This window comes from Leptonotus elevatus, chromosome 5, assembly GCF_054856555.1.
Source record: "Leptonotus elevatus isolate MCC_2025b chromosome 5, RoL_Lele_1.0, whole genome shotgun sequence".
In the NCBI taxonomy this organism is placed as follows: Eukaryota; Metazoa; Chordata; class Actinopteri; order Syngnathiformes; family Syngnathidae; genus Leptonotus; species Leptonotus elevatus.
Genome location: NC_141243.1, coordinates 14050418 through 14063512, shown reverse-complemented (window position 1 = coordinate 14063512; position 13095 = coordinate 14050418). Strand labels below are relative to the sequence as shown.

General features: G+C 42.5%; 1 protein-coding gene across 1 annotated transcript in view; it reads right to left on the bottom strand.

Moving 5' to 3' along the window:
- The window catches only part of setbp1 (SET binding protein 1), a 45504-nt gene extending 37003 nt beyond the window's left edge, over window positions 1-8501 (bottom strand). Inside the window, exon 1 of the mRNA XM_086076650.1 lies at window positions 7721-8501. The gene's annotated coding sequence lies outside the window, so the exon portion shown is untranslated. The remainder of the gene's footprint in view (window positions 1-7720) is intronic.
- Between the last annotated feature and the right edge of the window lie 4594 nt (window positions 8502-13095).

Genomic DNA, 13095 nt, shown 5'->3' with positions numbered 1-13095 from the left:
CAATTTAATGCATGAGCCTTTGGGGGTGATTTATTTTGATATTACCCGGATAAGGACATTTGAAAGTGACGTCATCTAGCACCTTCAGATGACGTTACTTCCATAGTGTTTTTTAAATATTGCACAATTAAAAAAAAATTATAATAATAAATAATACTGAAACTAACAAAAACTAAGCATTTATGAAATAACTAAAACTAATACAAACTAACAGAACCACCCTGAAAACTAATTAAAACTAACAAAATAAAAAAACGACTCAAAACGAAATAAAAACTAACTAAAATGAAAAATTCCAAAACTAGAATAACCCTGCTTGACACTTGGCGAGCTGCGTGATTCTACTAATGGAAGTACATCTCAGAGTATGGAAAACAAGTGGGCACCCTCAGGATACTCAGGGTGTGTAGTATATGGAGAAGACAGTATAAATTTGACCGACAGAATAGATTTGGACTATCGACCAATTGCGATAACGCTTGTTGATGATATCAATCTGCCGTAATGTGAAAATGGCTTCAAGCACGTGTGACCACGGAGCCAGTGGAGCTGCTAGCCATACATTTCTACGTTTAACAGACACCTACCGAGGGAATGCTAAATGCTAAGCTAACCTGCTCTGCAACAGCTATTACAGCTGGCAAAAAAAAAAAACATTGTCCTTTCTATTAAGTGACTATCCCTTCCTCGCCTCAACGGCGTCGAATAATCTACATTTCTGCCGAGTATTGTTATTACGAAAGGAGGATGAGAAGTAACTAATTATGCGACATATTGAGCAAGAAGAGCAAACGAGAAGGCGGAGAAACCGTAAGATAATATATATCTAACGTTGAACAGCAAAACATCAGAATAAGCGTTAAGTGGTGCTGTACACACACTTGGCAAAGGGACCTATTCATAAATATTTATATAATAAATTTTACACTTCTATTTAGATTGCGAAGTAGAGTTTGGCTTTAGCCACAGGTGCTCCTACTCAACAGGTGGACTGGAGACGAGCTCGTTTACCTGCCAGTTGAGTAGAAGCACACAATCTGTGGTAGGGTTTTTACATTCTGGACCCGGATCCCCCAGCCATTACAGTGAAAGGATTCAATTCATACTATGATATGAATTTTAGGCCATATCGCTCAGCTCTACAAACCGCCAAACACAAACGCACCCCCTTTCCCCCCATCAACAAGTTCATGGAGCAATCAAGTAAGTGTTCATGTCGTGAGCCCCACAAAACTCAAAGCTACACTTCTTACGGTGCAAAATAACCACTTAACCAGCCCACAACTACCCCGCACACTTAAAGCATTTGCCCATAAAGATTTAATTAGAATTTCATCATCAAACCGCAGAATCACATTTGTCAATTAGTGCATTTGTGTGGCGCAATACATCACCAAACACAACGAGCTGGCTCTGAGATGATTGTGCTTTGGCCGCCATGTCAAAGTTCTGCCATCCAAGCTGGTCATGTCATTTGCCGAGAAACTCTGTGCAGTGTGTGGTTATTATGTTAATTATGCAGACAACTAAAGATTTACTTGGTTGTGTAATTTCACACTTGGTGGTTGGCCAAGCATTTGAGAAACCAAATTGCTTGAATAGAAACTTCAAAAGATCAATTTTCCCATAATATGCCTCTTTTAAATTCAGTGGCAGCAGATCAGACGCAACCATGGTCGGTCCATGCGAAGTCTTCAAAAGTCAACACATAGTGGATTAAAACCCACATGACCCTGTTTGTTCCTCGGGAGCCTCCCCCGTCGCTAATGTCAGTTTGGTGACTCGCCCTCATGGCATGTGTGAAAGCCACCCTGACTGTCATGTGACTGAGCAACAATGACAGGAAAAAGAGACAGCTGCCAACCACAACATCCCACATAGAGACATCCATCCATGCGCAGGCATCAAAGAAGAATCCACCCATTACTACTACTGCAGCGTGACAACAAAATGTCGACATGAATTGTGACAATGTTCATTCTGGGTCATAACTGCGTAAACTACTTAGCTGGGTCATGTCTGTCCCTCCTCCCTCATACCCTAAGCTGTGTTAGTTCTCTGTTACTGGCGAGCAGGCATAGAGTTGATCTAAGACTGACCCCTCCACGGGCCTCCCTCACCTAGTCCCTCGCTCTTGCTCTCTCTCGTCCACAAACATCCACATATGCATACGCACCTCGGCGTGCCTCAGACAGCGGAGGGATTGTGAGAGGCCAGACTTGCTGCATAAATAGCTTTATTATGTTCTCCTAACTGCCAGCACTACACCAGCTTCTCTCTCAAATAGCATAAGGTCACTCGCTCAGTGAGCTGGATGTAAAAGGCTGTGAATGGGACACATCATTTTGCTCGCGTCTCACTCTGGAGACCATTATGATAAAACAGCGGTGATGAAATGCAGATGGGCAGAGCTGAGGGGGTGAATGGCGCAGAAAGCGCAGGCAAAAACATGTGTGCGCGAGTGCGTGCGCGTGTTCGTGCGCACGCGAGAGATGGGGAGCGGGAGATGGCAGCAGAAACACAACCTTTTAAGGCTGCATACCCAGCAGCCCAGCGCTTGAGGTGGATTCACAAATAGCGCTCTCTCCTTCCCTCCCTCGCTCACTCTCTCTCTCTCTCTCTCTCTCTCGCTCTCTCTCACACACACACACCTGTATGGTTGCACAAGGTGAATTCATTTTTTTTTCTTTGATGAGCAAATCTTCAGCCATTTCAGCAAGTCTGCCGTTTTCATTCCCATCCAATCACTAAAGCAATGTTTCTAGGAGGGTCCAATCTTTGGGGGACTGATCAAAAGGGGTGGCACGAGCTTTCCATACCTCCAATCCAGAGGTGGCATGTATCATTTTCCAAAACGGGAAATTTATTCAGCTAGTTGCTCACCTTGTGTGAGTCAAAGCAATCTTTTTTTTTTCTCCCTTTAAATGAACTGAAATCAATATAGAAAATGGATAGACGGAGAAAAGGTATAGCCATTGCTTTCAATCATGAAACCCAACAACATTGGTTCACTTACATATGTTTTATAAACAATGTGACACTTAGGGCTCTATTTTTTAAAACAGGCGCATCTTGATTTTCATGCCAGTGCAAGCCTCATGTTTGGGAATTTGGCAGCTGCGCCATGCTGGGCATTCCAGCGGACTGAAAGCATTTTCTTTTACACACACCTGGCAGTTTGGTGGTTGAAAGTAGACTAAACTTTAGACCAGCTGGAACCATGTCAAAGTTGTGGCGTAAGTTATGTAACATGATAATGGTGAGTTTGATCGAGGTGCAGTCAGAATGATTCTGGACCCCGCGGATATGCATGGTGGGTGTCATCATATTTCATTCACAAATATGACAACAGCATGCAAAGCCGTTGCAAAGCTTGGGTTCACACACAGACATGAACGAGTGAATTAGAAGGCGGTCTTTACAACTGCCCACTTTACAGCGGTGACCTGTGATCACCCTGGCCAACTTTACACCTTCAACAGTCGCAGGTCTGCTTGCAGGTCTTTATGAACATACTTTGTGCACTTCGATTTTAGCGAGTCTATTTCTTCTTCCGCAATGTCATCGACTGAGTTCAAAAGAAATGTCAGCGAGCGAGCTGGCGAACTCAGTAACATAATTAGTTTTCACTAGGCACGCTGGCGTGACGACTAGGACCTTTCCCCGCCGGGCCTGGGGTTCGGGGGTGCCGTCCGTCTCCCGGTGCTCCCCTCTCCACTAACGTCCCCAGTGTTTCACCCCACCATGCGGCGGGAGGTGGGGTGGGCGCGGGTGCCCTCGCTATTCCACTGTCCGGCCCCTCTCGGCAACAATTCCTGGGTACGGGGGGGTCCCCGGGATTTGGGCCGCATCGCGTTGGGAGGCGCGCCGGGCTTCTGGGTTTGCTCTCCTGCCGGTGGCCCCCACGGGGCCCCGAGGTTGTGCCCTGGCGCTGCCGCGGCCTGTGGGCCCTGGGGGGTTGTCCTTGCCCTGTCCTGGCCCTTCCTTCCTTCAGTCTTTCCTTTGGTCTCTTGAGATCTCCCTTATTTGTTCGAATTTAGATGTTTCTGGGGTTGGTGAAAGATTCTTATTTGTAACCCTGTGGGTAGTAGGTGGTGTCTGGTCTGTGCTGGATTTCACTTTTCTTTGATCCTTCCTCGGGTCTCCTGACAACTTCACGACTCTAGCGGGATTCTGAAGTATTCGGTTTAAGTGAGTAAGTTTAGTAAGTTTCAGGTGAATTAATGAGCACAAACTCACATGCACGCACATACACACATTCACGCACACACACAAAAAAAGAGAGAGAGCAATGATGATGATGTTGAATCGGTAAGATTACCAAATGAACAATACTGAGCTCTCTCAAAGAAAAAAAGAGGAGCCGCTTCGTTTGGCTGGGAAGCAAGCCGGCTGTGTTCACGCTCACAACAGCACAGATGTTCATTTCTAACTGCGCTCAGCTGCGAAAATACCAAAAGAAAGAAAGAGAAAGAAAGAAAGAAAGAGAGAAAGAGAAAGAAAGAAAGAAACTTTCTCTTGCTGGGCTTGAGAATAGAGCCCATTGACTTTAATTGACATTGACAACCTTTAATAACAATGTGGAAGAATTTAAAGAGCTTCTTTTTTTTTTACCAGCATATTGATGAATCAGGCCTCACAGTTGTCAACTAAAGAGAGTAAAACGAGCATGATGTTTAAATATATCATTAAAGCTTTAATAGTAGATGATTTGGCATTCAATAGATGTGGCCAAAAGCCAACCATTGTTAATTTCCTGGATCTTGATCATAGTTTCAAAGTTCTTCCAATGGTGATACAGACGCTACACACCAAATGTAATCCATATCTGTTCCAAACTTTCCAATTCATGGTTGTAAAAACAAACGACATATGAACACATGGTGTCCTTTGTTGACGGAGGATAAGTCGCACGCAAACAAGAATAGCGCTCTACATTAGTTAACAAAACAGTCGTATTCGTGTTTGTTTGTCCTTCCCCATGTTAATTGGCCAACAAATGGCAATCAAAACAACACCGATAGGGCCGCCGCACACCATGTGATGTGGCTGAACATAACGACCGAGACAATTGCAAAAATATACAAAACATATAACAAACTGCGAGTCCCAATGTTTTTATCAGGAAACTATTTCAAATAGCAGCAAAACTAGTGGCTGACGGTCGGGTCGACCATTGGAGAAAACTAGTTGCAGAATCCTGCACACTGCAGGACGTAGCAGTCATATTCACTGGCATGGCTTCATGTGCAGCGGGCCAAAAACATACAACAGTCTGCATGAGTGATTAAAAATGCACCCTGTGACTAAACAGTTGCCAGTTCGATTCCCCTGACTGGCTATCAAAATTCAGGCAGAAAGTCCAGCAGTTAGCACTCCATTATGCCACTTCTTTTCCAACCAAGCACTCACAGCTGATTTGCCCTTGATCAAGACACCTAATTGCACCTTGAGGTGCTGGAAAGGTTCCCACTGTTTCAGGGTGCACTCGCTGTGCTCACTAGTCAAGATAATTGAATGAAACGCATGTACACGATATCACAATGGGTCTTTATGTTAGCCGTCTGTGGTTCAGATTATAGGGCTGAACAATTGATCATTTTGGGACCGAAATCGTGATCTCAGATAAGACGATTTGAAGACCATCAAAGCGATGTTTTTTATTTTTTAAAGGGCTCTTATCCCCCATGCTCATTAATCAGCAGCATACTACTGTGGACAGGTGGGGGGTCACCTGTTTTCTGAAACTGAGCAATGATTGGTTGATACATTACTTGTGCCCTGAGCAACTGTGATGTCATTTTCAGTGAAGTGACAAAATGGCCGCCCCCTGAGATTAATTAAAATGGGTGGATTTTGCTGCTTAACTCATATTCCACAAATAGGTATTATTCAGAAAGCTGTTTGGACTAGTGGGGGAAATAAATAAAATATCTTTAAATGGATTTTTGGGATGACTTCCCCTTGAAGGATTAACGCTACACAGTGTGTACACACAGTATGCCAGGTAGCACCTTATTACCCGACACATGCAGATGAATGTTAACATTTAACAGCAGCAGAAGCCACAAAATGGCTGTCAGCAAAAACACCTCTCCGACTCCCTCTTCCTCCTCCTTCTCCTCCTCCTCACTTCTCTCCCACCAACCTCCATTCGTTTGCCTCATCTCAGTGCTACCTCACCCCTTTCGCCCTCTGCCAAAAGGTGATCCAGCGCTGATATTCCGCTAAGGGAGCCTGCCAACACTTAGGTTTGTCCTTGGATGCTGTTCATATTCCCTCCCCCTTTTCCCTGTGATCCTATTTCCATCCGAGGTATCCAGCTCGGATTGGGGATGCACCTTATTGATTCCTCATGCTTTAATTTAAAGATTGCACGGGCATCCCATTACCTAATACGGGATTTGTTATCGAGCATTCTTTAGCACTGCAAAATGCTGCTATAGTTTTACCTGAATCCCATTAGTTACACCTCTTCACAAGCACTTTTCTTCATATGCTTGTCAGACTCATTTTTCTAGACCTCACACGCCATATATCCGACAGACCTGACCAATTTTCCACACTTTCCTCAGATAATTCATGCGTGTCTATTTATCTTGCTGAGGTTTGTGGGGGGCTACTGACAGCCACTGCCTCCTTGACATTCCCTTTCAGGCCTCACCTGCAGACATACGGTAGAATCATTCTGGGTTGCATCGTGTCACACACCAGAGAGGACACATGAAACCCTTCAGAGATGCCAATTAATGTGGTTCAGGGGGGGACAAATGAAAACAAAACATCCTTGGAGGCCAATAATTAGGACTATATTGGTGTACACTGTATAAAGTACCTTGAGGGATGGAAGTGGGCTCCCACTACTAGTTCCTACATCCACTCGGGGGAGCAACAAATGCGATGAAACAGGTGAACCAGGGCTAAACTTGTCTGTGACCAACATCTAGTGAACACTTTATCTAATTAAAACTGTATAAATACGTTAACCCATTTAATGCTAAGACTTAAAATAAAAAAATAATTGTAACTCCGTTTTTAACAACTCAGAAGTCTGCCTTAACTTTGATAACAACTGACGATGCAGATGGTGATGTAGGTCATACTACTTTGAATACGAGTCATTTTGCTTTATGTCATTTCCGGTGTATCTTCTTCATTAGGCTTAATGGCCCTTCCTTATTAAGGCTGGCCATTCTGTTGGAATTTGTATTACCAAAAAAAAGCTAAATAAAAAGCAAATATACCATTTGATACTCACTGAACCAAGGTCTTGCAACATTTTATGCAGAGATCCGACATCACATCAAGCATGTTTGTGGTCCTGCCAAATGTGTGCAACTTTAGAGGCATTTTTGTTAAATTCTGAATTTTACAACTTCAGGGGCAGTCGACTTTAGCAGCTTCATTAAAATCCATCCACTATTAGAACCTACACTAAGTCCAAGAGTGAATTTTTGTCCCTCAAGGTACAATTAACACTAATATACTCAATAGGTTAAATTACTGACAAGAGAACTGCAGCTTTGCCAATGGGGAAGGGGGGGGGGGAGCACATGTTCCAAAAACCGCAAAAAAATAAGGTACTAAATCTCAACCTTTTAGGTCACGATATATTAATAACAGTAATGTTTAAGCATCCACCACAAAAACAGACACAATGCAGATTATTATGGTCAACATTTATGAGAGGTGTTTTCAGGTGCAGGAGGAGGCCACTTACCCATGTCTAATGTTGTCACACACTGAGCCCTGACGTGTAAATTATTTATCAAGATCATTTACAATCCATTTAGACACATTTTTACACGAGCGACGGATGGGATGACAGCCTCCCGGGGAGCTGTCACACGCTCCTGGAATATACTTGGATGCTTTTTGACACAAAACCCCGAGGAAAATGGCGTCAATGTTGCTTTGGAACGGGGGGGAAATTGCGAAATGGGGTATGCAGCCGATGGGATGACAGAGAAAAAAAGAAGCCGCCAAGGGAGGAGGAATCCAATTAGAGACGTTTATGTCCAACTCCAAGCTGAAAGAAGCTCTCTCCGGGGCCCTTTGCGGCTTGCCTGGCGGCAGGACAGAAAGCGTCCCCGGGGCCCCTTGCAGAACCGCCGGCCACTGGCGGAGCTTCGTCAAGTTAAGATCCCTCACAAATCCGTTCCAGTAGAGGGAGAGGTGCGAAGGCTATTACCGCAGTCAAAACAAGCCCGCATCCGCCTTCGAGCTTCAAGGAGCCGGCTCCAAGCGGGCAAATGTCAGCGACAAGACCGAGCTTTCGAGCCGAAGCGACAGTACGGAGGAGTCGGCGTGGTCGAAGGTGGCTTTCCCCCCGCTGCTTGCACAGGATCAAGGCTAGGACCCTCTGAGCTCTCTCGCTTCTGCTCTCGCTCTGCTTTCCCGATCGGTGAATGTCAGAGCTCGGAGCCTGGTGTCTGGTAATGATCTCACCCAGTCGACTGAGCTGAGCTGTGGTCGAGCAGTGGAGAGGAGACGAGTGGCGGACAGAAAGAGCGACATCGCCTCCACCTGGTGGCAACTCGCCCTGCTCAGCAAATCTCCTCCTGCCCCTCCTCCTTCTGTACAGCCCCCCCCCCCCCCCCGTCTTTTCAGTGGCCACCACCTAAGTGGTAAAAGTGAGCCCCCTAAGAAAAGCTGAAGAAGTCATTAAAACAGATCACACTTATTGCCTACAGTGAGACTCACTGCAAATTAAATTTGTTGCATGACTAAACTCTACAAATGTTCAACATTTAAATAAATTGAAATGTCCCCTAAAACCCCACAATTTGTGTTTTTAATCAAGAAAAATAACACGGTGTATTATGCGTATTTATTCGGGAACCTATTATGGTAATCACCATTGCTGTGACGTCACCGGAACAGGCGTTTTGTTTACATGGTACCTGTTTAGCGCGAGTGTACTTTTGACAGCTATGGATTCAAACCATGAGGAAACACCATTTGACACATCTTAAAATAGAATGTGTATGGAGTACTACTGATACATGAAATCATACCATCGATGCTCTTTTGACAATGCTCTGAATCATTTCATAGCCGTGCAAATCTTCTCCTGTGATTTGACCAGTTGTTTGTTCAAATGCCAACAGAGCAACAAGTTGTCGAGCTGCGCAAGACATTTAGAAATATGACGCGATCATTTAGAAAAAGGGAGCAAAACATTATAATTTCAAGCAAGCAGTCGTCCGCATAGATATACATAGATCCTTCCCTCTGAGTGGCTGTCTGTTAAGTAAGTCCCGCGATGGTCTTAAGGCCCAATTATAAAATAACACATGTGGCGTGTATCATAGCTGCATGTCTGATATCCGTAACAAACCAATCCGTGTCAAAATTGCTCAAGAATTCATTGAGTTATAATGAACTTATTGGAGGTAAACATACAGCTTGCTCTATTGCTTGTATATCTATGGTCTCCGCTGCTAGCTAGTGGACACAGTAGCATGCAGGCTAACACATACATCATTGTTTGCTGATGTTGACACGATTAGCAAATAACAATTTTATCTATCCATCTATCTATCTATCTATCTATCTATCTATCTATCTATCTAGCTAGCTAGCTAGCTAGCTAGCTAGCTAGCTAGCTAGCTAGCTAGCTATGTAGCTATGTAGCTAGCTAGCTATGGAGAGTTTATAATATATTTCACAACAGAGTGGGCAGAATATAGATGCAAAAAAGAATATTGGAATTTTACCTTCAAAATAATAATATGTTAGATGTATATAGCACATTTCTTTGGCTTTAGGAGATTCATATTTCCATATCTGAATTATATTACTTTTTATTTATCCCTCACAAAAAGAGGGACCTCCATTTAACTGGGCACTCTCCTCTGTAGTCTCTTTGGGTCCTAACTAAACCTATAAATCTCATCATATGCTGTTTTATTGTGTATTTTTATGAGAAACACTATGCAAAACCTTGGGTGAACCAATAAACATGTTTTATTGTCTTGGTCTCCACAGGACATGTTTGGCTCATTAGCCACGACTAAAATGGCTATAGATGATGCTGATAAGCATGAAGTAATTGAACATGTGTTCAGTGAGACTATACAAGGTGTTCTAATTCTGGTGTTTTTACCGTATGCCGAACGACAGCCCTGTGGAAACAAATCAACCAATAGATACTTCCATCAATTCATCATTGTCAAGAGTTACATCCACTTTGTGTTCTAATGCAAAACTTGACCTTCCTGTATGGAAAACATCCATTTAACATGATCAAATAATGCAAATGATATCAGGTGACCTTTTGTGTTTGTGTGTGTAAAGGAGTATAATAACCTCTGAGAGGTATTTCATTAGTTCAGGTGGTGCTTGTAATTGTGTGTTCAGCAGCATGTCAAGGCACAAATTGAAAGTTCAGTCGGCATTGTCAATATTGGTAGTTTTTCTTCTCTCGTTGAGCCATATTGACTATTTTTCAGATGTTCAGTGAGGGACTTGAGTTCAAAATGTCTCATTATCGTATACGTGTTTATTTCCTGGTCTCTATTTTTGTGTTCCCAGCCTATCACGTCATGCTGGCTTCTATACATCTTATCTTATACCGCCATGGTATATCATTCACGACATTAAAAGTCATCAGCAATTCTAGGATCCCTCAGATCAAGAGACATCTGCAATTGTAATGTTTCTCCAGTCATCAATTATTAATATAAGTGTTTGTGAATGCACATTTCATTTACAATGACACTGCCATCTTTTTATGAAGCTAAGTAACACACACACATCTTTAATCTGTTTTTTTTAATACAAAAAAAATCTATTGAAATCAATATTTTTGCCACAATAGGAGTACTTTTGGCCTTAATACACACACAAAAAAGTGTTTTTAGGTTTAGACATGCTGACTGTTGTAATTCACTCTCAGACTCACTAAACCATTCAGTCATCCCTCCGGCCAAGACACATCTGCATTTGTAATGTTTCTCCAGCCATTAATTATTAATTTGTCACCCGTCTGTCAGTGTGTATGTATGTGCAAGTGTTCACGTGTATGTGTGTGTATTGATTTGGGATATGTGCAAGAATACAAAGAGACCCTCGAGACTGGAGAGGTCAACAGCTGCTCCCCAACAACCAATCAATTGCAGTGTATCAGAAAACACTACACACAGATATGCGGACACATACAGATGGCACTCTTCCTTCTCAAATGTGTTGCCATGGAAACCAGATACCGGCAGCCAAGAGGGAGTAGTTTTCCAGCTTAAAACTGTAAATATTGAATTATGATGGGGTAGAAAGAGACAGGCCAACATTCGTGTTTGAATGCTCAAGATAATCTTTTCATCTCGAGTCACAGCTACAAAAAATCACTTAGGCAGGTTACGTTTACCATATAAATGAATGTGTCTTACCGACCCAGTCATTTATCTGACACCATGCTACACACTTCCCTAATTCCTTCATCCCTCTCTGCCTTTTACGCGGGGAAGAGTTTCATTGCCTCAAGTGGGACTGCAAGTAAATAATTCCTCTGATCCGGTTTGCAATGCATAAAAGTGAAAATCCCGCATGCTCACTTAGCATCAGTCGTGCAGTGTAATGTGACAATATTTTTATTGTTGGTTTTACAGGTAGGGTGTGAAAGGAGGTGGGGAAATTATTTCACAATTATTTAACAAGTTGGCAAATATTTGAAATGAAAAAAAATTGAAGCATAAATGCAATTTATGTGGGTGTCAATGAGTGCTATCTTTATGAATAAAACAGCCATGGACGCTCATAATGAAAATAAGAACACCAGCTGGATGTTCATTTGTGCATGAGTGTGTCTGGAAAGAGAGCGCTGAGAGTCATTATGCTAACCTTGAGATGACATTGTGAGAGGGGAAGAGGATCCCACCAATGATGGGCTTTTCTCAGGGAGTCCACTCATCTGAAAGGGCAGCAGAGGGTTCATCAGAGCTGGGAAGCCCATGGGACTGACCCAGCTAATGGGGTTGGCCCAAACAGAGGCATGATTATAGACACATGAAAAAAAAAAGTGTCTAGTGTGATAATGTTGCATGCTTGTGTGTTGTGAGAGTAACAACGATCCAATTTGTGTTTGTGCGTATGCAAGTCAGAGGAGGCGAGAGCCATGCTGATAGAGTGATGAATTAATGAGACGTGTGACAAGGTTGATTAGCAAGGCCTTAGCGATCTAGCTGGGTTAATGAAGTAAATGACTCCTTGGTAACACAATCGCTTGTTCCTGATACGCTGACATAAACCAGTGTGAAACCTTCTACACAGTAATATTCTGGAGAGTAAATTTGATTCTATTTGGAGTAAATTTGACTCTATTTACAGTGGGACCAAATCAGTTTTAGAGTAGGCTAATATTTACACTTGGAAGAAAGTAATATAAAGAATTGGGGGTGGGGGGTAGTAAAAGTCACTCAAGGGTTGAGGAACGAACTCAAGACCTTTAGGTTGGGAGACTGCCACACTACCACCTGAGCTATGCCCCTCCTATTGTTTTCGCTTATCTCCAAGAGACAAACTGAAGGTTTTATTTTTTTCAATTATTTATTTTACTCTCCTGCAAGTGTAAATATTACTCTAAAAATTTGTCTTTTTGGTCCCACTCTAAATACACTCAAATTTACTCTGTACACTGTACATAACTGACCTTCTATAGACAATTGATACCTTTTATTCACGGTCAGACATTTTCTCTCACTCTTGCGGACTGTAATACCAAATCTCCTTTCAGTCTACAGTTAAATGGTAAAAGGAGTGCATTTCTAAAGCGCTTTATCTACATCATACGGTGTCCAAAATGCTTTACAAAGCCACCCATTCACACACACATCCATACACCAATTTGTTTTGACTTTTTTTAAATTCAATTAAATTTGTTTTTTACAGCAGGTTTCTTAGCTTTGTTATTTTTATTTTTATTTATTTTTTCTTCTTCTTTTTTTCTTTTCTGGAGAGTTCAGTATTGTTCATTCAGTAATTTTACCGATTTGACATGTCATCGTCATTGCTCTTTTTTTTTTTTTTTTTTTTTATATATATATATTTTTTGTGGGTGAGTATGTGTATGTGCATGTGCGTGTGCGTGCGTGTGTG